The following is a 6,707-nucleotide window of genomic DNA, read 5'->3' as shown; positions in this document are numbered from 1 at the left end:
AAAGAAAGAAAGAAAGAAAGAAAGAAAGAAAGAAAGAAAGAAAGAAAGAAAGAAAGAAAGGAAGAAAGAAAGAAAAAGAAAAAGAAAGAAAGAGAAAGGAAGGAGAAAAAGTACTTCTAGAATATATGTTGTGTTACAGAAAATATGTGCTTGGGGTTATTATAACAAGACTGGTACATCTGAATCCAGTCACCACTGCCCCCAAACCACTGACCTCCCTGAAGGACAATGGTACCCACAGGCGTGAAAACACAAATGTCTGGCCAAGGTTGGGGTGACCTGGTGGTGGAAGATGAAACATCCCCGAGCTGGGAGGCCCAGGATCCAAACCAAGTTCTTCCTCTAACTCATTCTGCAACCTTTAAGCAAGTCACCTGGCCTTTCTGTGCCTCAGTTTCTCCATCTGTAAAATGGGGGGATGAACTGGTCATACCTGAGCCCCCGTTCTGGCTCTAATATTCAAGGATTCTTTAACGCTCCCCGAGTGGCCTCCAGGGCCATCTTCATGGGTGTACAACCTGGGCTGTCACACAGGACCCCGTGCTCAGAAGGACCCCGCACTTGACTTAATGCTCTGCTGTCATAAGATTCTTAATTTTTTTTTTTTTTTAAGATTTTATTTATTTATTTGACAGAGAGAGACACAGCGAGAGAGGGAACACAAGCAGGGGAGTGGGAGAGGGAGAAGCAGGCTTCCCTCCGAGCAGGGAGCCTGATGCGGGGCTCCATCCCAGGACGCTGGGATCATGACCTGAGCCGAAGGCAGACGCTTAACGACTGAGCCACCCAGGCGCCCCAAGATTCTTAATTTTTTAACACGGGGCTGCACTTTCCCTTTGCGCCGGGCCCCGCAAATGACACACCAAGGCATGATGGCAGACTACAATGAATAAGTCACAAATTCTCATCACAAACTCCACGTGCTGACAACACCCACTGTAATCAGAGCTTGACTATAAAATGTAGGCACTGAAACATTTTTAAGTCTGATCCAAAAAGCAGGAACATTCTTTACCAGGTTCCAGAAACAATCCCACCTCGACTCCAGCACATCCTGGGATAATCACCCCACATGCTATTATAATTTATAGGTGGATGCGTTTGATTCCCCCAGGCCTGGAACGCAGATAAGGCAAATGCGTCTAGACTCAAGAGAGCGCCAAGTAGGGCGCCCGGGTGGCTCAGTCGTTAAGCGTCTGCCTTCGGCTCAGGTCATGATCCCAGGGTCCTGGGATCGAGCCCCGCATCGGGCTCCCTGCTCGGCGGGAAGCCTGCTTCTCCCTCTCCCACTCCCCCTGCTTGTGTTCCTGCTCTCGCTATCTCTCTCTCTGTCAAATAAATAAATAAAATCTTTAAAAAAAAAAAAAAAAGAGAGCGCCAAGTAACTCAGCAATCGATGAAATGATATTTCCATAACATGTTTTTAAAAATCAAAACGAATGCAAAAAAAAAAAAAAAGAAAGAAAGGATCCTTGGTGAGCAAACTATGACAATCCTAATAAAGACAGAATGATTAGTAACAGGGCTGTGCAGAGCCACACCGGAGCCTGAGGCAAAAAGGAAAAATGAGTAATACTGATCCTGTCTTTATTTAAAATTCTTATTTTTATTTTTGGTTCAGCATGGATTTTTGACATTAATTTTGATTTTTAAAATACTACATTAAAATATTACTCATCTCGATTATGGAGTCTTTTGGCGTTCCCTTCTATTCTGCCTTCCCACCAAAGCCATTCTCAGGAATGAGCTCCTTATGAATCGGGGAAACAAGACAGTTTGAGAGCTGACTTTTACTCCAATCTGACACCCACAGGGTCTTTTAAAGCCTGCACAGGACTTCTCTGCCGTGAGAAAACAATTCTCCAGGAGAGGATTGCTGCAAAAGGCAGTGGGTTGAAGCCAGCTGCCTCCCGTGCAGACATTGACCGTGCGGGCTCCAAGAGAGTTCTACTAAAAGCCCGAACCTGAATCCAGGTGTGGAATGTGCGAAGATGCTCCATTTGACAGCAGCAGAAATCACAGGTTTGCCGTATAGCTCAGCCAAATCCATCGTGCAGGCCCATTGTGTTTGGCCTGCTTGGGCGTTTTTTTAAATCCAAACTAACATTTTTAAATTGGGAGATTTGGGGGCGCCTGGATGGCTCAGTCGGTTAAGCATCTGCCTTCGGCTCAGGTCATGATCCCAGGGTCCTGGGATTGAACCTGTGGCTCCCTCTCCCTCTGCTGCTCCCCCTGCTTGTGTTTGCTCTCTCTCTCTCTCTGTCAAATAAATAAATAAAATCTTTAAAAGAAAATAAATTGGGATATTTTACATAAAAATCCCAATTTCCAGTATCTCCTAAAAACCCGGAAGATCTGGCCACAGCAGGTCCACAGTCCCACGTGGACCAGTCGGCTGGAGCAGAGTAGGAGCTCCTCCCTTCAGATGCTTCTGTTGCTCTCAGGCCACAACCCAGCAGGCCCGTGTCCTCATGAGCATGTGAGCGTGAGACCCTGGCTTCCAGGCTCTTGACCCGTCCTGCCTGGTCCCTGCTCACCCAGCATGTCCTGGTTGCGTTTCTCCTTTTCATTCCTTGCTTTATAGCATATTCCCCTCTGCCTCCTGAAACTGATCCTTAGCAGGGGAGCATGTCGGCAAACTCACCTTCCTCCTAAACCACTGCACTTGCCTTTGATTAAGCATGAGGAGCCGCCATCGCTCTGCCCGGGAAGCTTCATCTACTGAAGCAGAGCCTTAACGGGCAGGCACGGCCGGTTGGCTAGTTAGGGGATGAAGGGTTGGTTAGTCTCTGCCCACCCCCACAACCATTCTCAACCATCTGCCTTCTCCCCCCTGTCACCCAGGCCGTCCGCCTAGATGCCTCTGCCCCCCAGTATTGCATTTCACATCTCCATTCTCTCCCCTGCTATAGTCTTCACAGACTGGAACATCCGTGTTGACTTTGCACTCTTTGAAGTCAGGGAGTGAGGAGGACAGCAAGCTGACTTCAGGGACTTCACAGCGACTCTCCGGCACGACCCTGCTACCCTTCGGCACGACCACACCCTGGCCCCCCAATGAAACCACATGGCGTTTGTTTCTCTCTTGCATTCCTCTGTCAAAACCATCACTAGATTTCACTTAAACCTTTAGTTACTTAGCCATATACATGGCTTCCCATATGATTGGGTCTCCCCGAGTGTACAAAAAGAAAAATCTTGATCTGACTTTCAAATGCAAACAAGCGGGTCTTTCTATATCTTGGATTTTCTCCATAACATCTAGCTGGTGCCTTGCCCCCAGTGGAACCTCCACACACACCACTGGGCTTCCTGGTTCAGCGACTGAAGTAGGCCACCCAGAACCTACAGAAAAGACCCTAGAGATTTGGTGGACAATGGACAGACTTGAAGGTTGTGAGGCTGAAGGAAAGTACTAACTTGAATTTAAAACAATAAATGAAGTGGCAGCTAGCATGAACTGACCGCTTTCTCTACGCTGATCTTTATACCTCCAAGCACCCCCCCACCCTGCCATGCGTAAGGATTACTATTATCCACGTTTCAGTTAAGGAAACTAGGCACGGAGTGGGTCGTGATGTTACTTCTAAAGTCACAGATGCCACCACGGAAATGGTTTTGTCCCACACAAGTCTGATACTCATTACTGTGTCACACTGTTCTTTGGTTATTAGCTAAGGGCGGATTTGCTAAGGGACATTTTGGACCAAGATGAAACGCTGAAAAATGTCTTGTGATTCCCAATGATAGCAGAGGGTGAAGGAGGGGCCCACGTGGGGCATCTAGGCTGGGCCGAGAGGAAGATGTGTCTAAAGTGGTTCGTATTGTTCACAAAATTAATGGCATCTACCCCCGGGGCCAAAGGCATGGACCATTCCTGCAGGACCCCAGGGCTCCAGGGAACATAGTGTGAGAACCACAAAGGAGAGCACTCTGTGGACTGGAAACCACCTCTCCCCACCTCCTCTGCCCTGTGCTGGTCCCAGCCACCACCATCTCCCACCCAGGCCACCGAAATGGGCACCCATCTGCATTCTGAGCACCTACTCTTACCAGCTAGAGGCTGTTCTTCACTTAATGGTCAGTATGATCCTTTGAAAAGATTAACGAGACCACACCCTGTGCACTTAAAATTCCCCTAGTGTCTCCCCATTACCCTGAGAATGAACTTCAGACTGCTCCCGCCCTGGCTTGCCTCCCTGATCTCATCTTCTATTGTGCTCCCCTCCACCTTTGGGTTCCAGCCTCCAGCCATACAGGCTTTCTTGCTGTTCCCTGAATGTTCCAAGCACATCTCTCTCCTCGGGGCCTCCTCCTTCTGCCTGGATGCTCTTCCCCCAGACATTCAGAGGGCAGTGAAAAAGACATCTCTTTAAAGAGGAAGGGGGCCATTCAGTCTGAATCAGCAATCCCTACTGTGTGGGTTAAATTGTGTCTTTTCCCAAAAATATATTCAATTCCTAACCCCAGGTACCTGCGAATGTGATCTTATTCGGAAATAGGGCCTTTGCAGATGTCATCAAGTTAGGATGAGCTCATTAGAGCTAAAGGCTGGAATCCAATGACTGGTATCCTTATGGAAAGAAGAGAGGACACACATACACACAAGGCAGGCGGCCACGTGAGAGCAGATACAGAGACCGGAGGGATGCATCTACAGGGATTGCCAGGAGCCGCCAGAAGCTGGAAGAAACGAGAAAGGATCCTCCCCTAGATCCTTCGGAGAGATCATGGCCCTGTTGACCCCTTGATTTCAAACTTTTAGTCTCCAAAAATGTGAGAGAATAGATTTCTGTTGTTTTAAGCCACCCAGTTTGTGGTAACTTGTGATGGCAGCCATAGGAAACGAATATTCCCACCCACCACACATGCATGCACACACACATGCGCGCACATATACATGCATACACACACATACATACACATACACGCATGCGCACATGCACGCGCACACGTATATACAACGTACATGCATGTACATACACAAATACACACGCACACACATATGCGTGCACACACGCACACACATATACATACAGTCATACACATGCACACATGCACACATATACATGCATACACACACTCACACATACATACACATACACGCATGCGCACATGCACGCGCACATGTATATACAACGTACATGCATGTAYATACACAAATATACATGCACACACATATATGTGCACACACATATACATACAGTCATACACATGCACACATACACGTGCATACACACACTCACACATACATACAAATACACGCATGCACACATGCACGCGCACACGTATATACAACGTACATGCATGTACATACACAAATATACACGCACACACATATACGTGCACACACATATACATACAGTCATACACATGCACACATGCACATGCATACACACATGCACACACATATACGCATGCACACATACACTCACACGCATATACACAATATACACATACACATATACATATGCAAATACACGTGTACAGTATACATGCAAACATGCACGCACAAACACATGCACACACATATACACACATACAGCCATACCTGTACACACATACGCATGCACGCACACAAATATACATGCATACCCATATACACATGCATGCACATATATGCACATACACACATACACATATACGTGTGTAACTCCTGCGTGCATACACTCATACACCCACACATGTACACATACACTTGCACACACACATACACACATGTATGCACGCATATGCACATACACATGCACACATATACATACACACACAAACGCATGCATGGATACACATATGCAAACATGCACACCCTACCACACGCACACATATGCATGCACGCACACGCATGCACACACGCACACGCATGCACACACATGCATATGTGCATACACCAGGCCATTCACAGCTCTGTGCTCCTATTTGAGTCTTTAGCATTTGACTCCATTTGAAACTATCTTGGATGTTCCCAGGCTCACTTGCTTGGTGTTTGCCTCACGAGGGCAGGCTCTGTCTCATTCACTGCCCTTTCCCTAAGTGCTCTAAAACTGTTGATGAAAATGAATGAAATGGTCAAGGGAGCCCCTAAGCGGGGGTGAGAATGAGGCGGGCCATGAGGAAAGGTGTAGTGAGGCTGGCACGGGCCAAGGGAAGGCCCGAAAGGCGTGTGTGCGGAGGAGCGGAGTGGGTCTGACTGGCCCCGGCAGCAGCGCCAGTCACCAAAGAGAGCTCCAGCCTCCAAGAGAGGCCTTGAGGACATGGACCCCTGGGACAGCCCCACTGTGCTGGAAAGAACCAGAAACGGTGGGAAGGGGAGCTGCCTGAAGTTACTGAGTAGCCCAGAGAGTTAAAGCAGAAGGAAGGAGAAGACCCCCGCCCACAGCCCCCTGCTCCCCATGATGTGGAGGGCGGGGTCCTTTAGGCACCACAGCCCCCCTCTCCCGCTCACCATCTTGCTGTGTGGTCCTGATGCCGGAAGCAGGGGACACGAGACTGTGGGGCCCTGAAATGCCAAGCTTGGGTCTGGGCCTGCCCTCGAAATGCCTTGACCATCCCCAGCTCGGTTTCCTCATCTCTAAACGGGGATCATATTCTATACCAGCCTCTTGGGGGTTTTGTGAGAAGCCACCGAGGTAATATGGGGAAAGGGCTTGGCCAGACAGAATGTGCAGGAAAGGGAAAACACAGCCCCTTGTTGTTAGGATCATTCAGCC

Source organism: Phoca vitulina, unplaced genomic scaffold (assembly GCF_004348235.1).
Source record: "Phoca vitulina isolate PV1807 unplaced genomic scaffold, GSC_HSeal_1.0 scaffold50, whole genome shotgun sequence".
Classification (NCBI taxonomy): Eukaryota; Metazoa; Chordata; class Mammalia; order Carnivora; family Phocidae; genus Phoca; species Phoca vitulina.
This window is presented reverse-complemented; position numbering follows the sequence as displayed.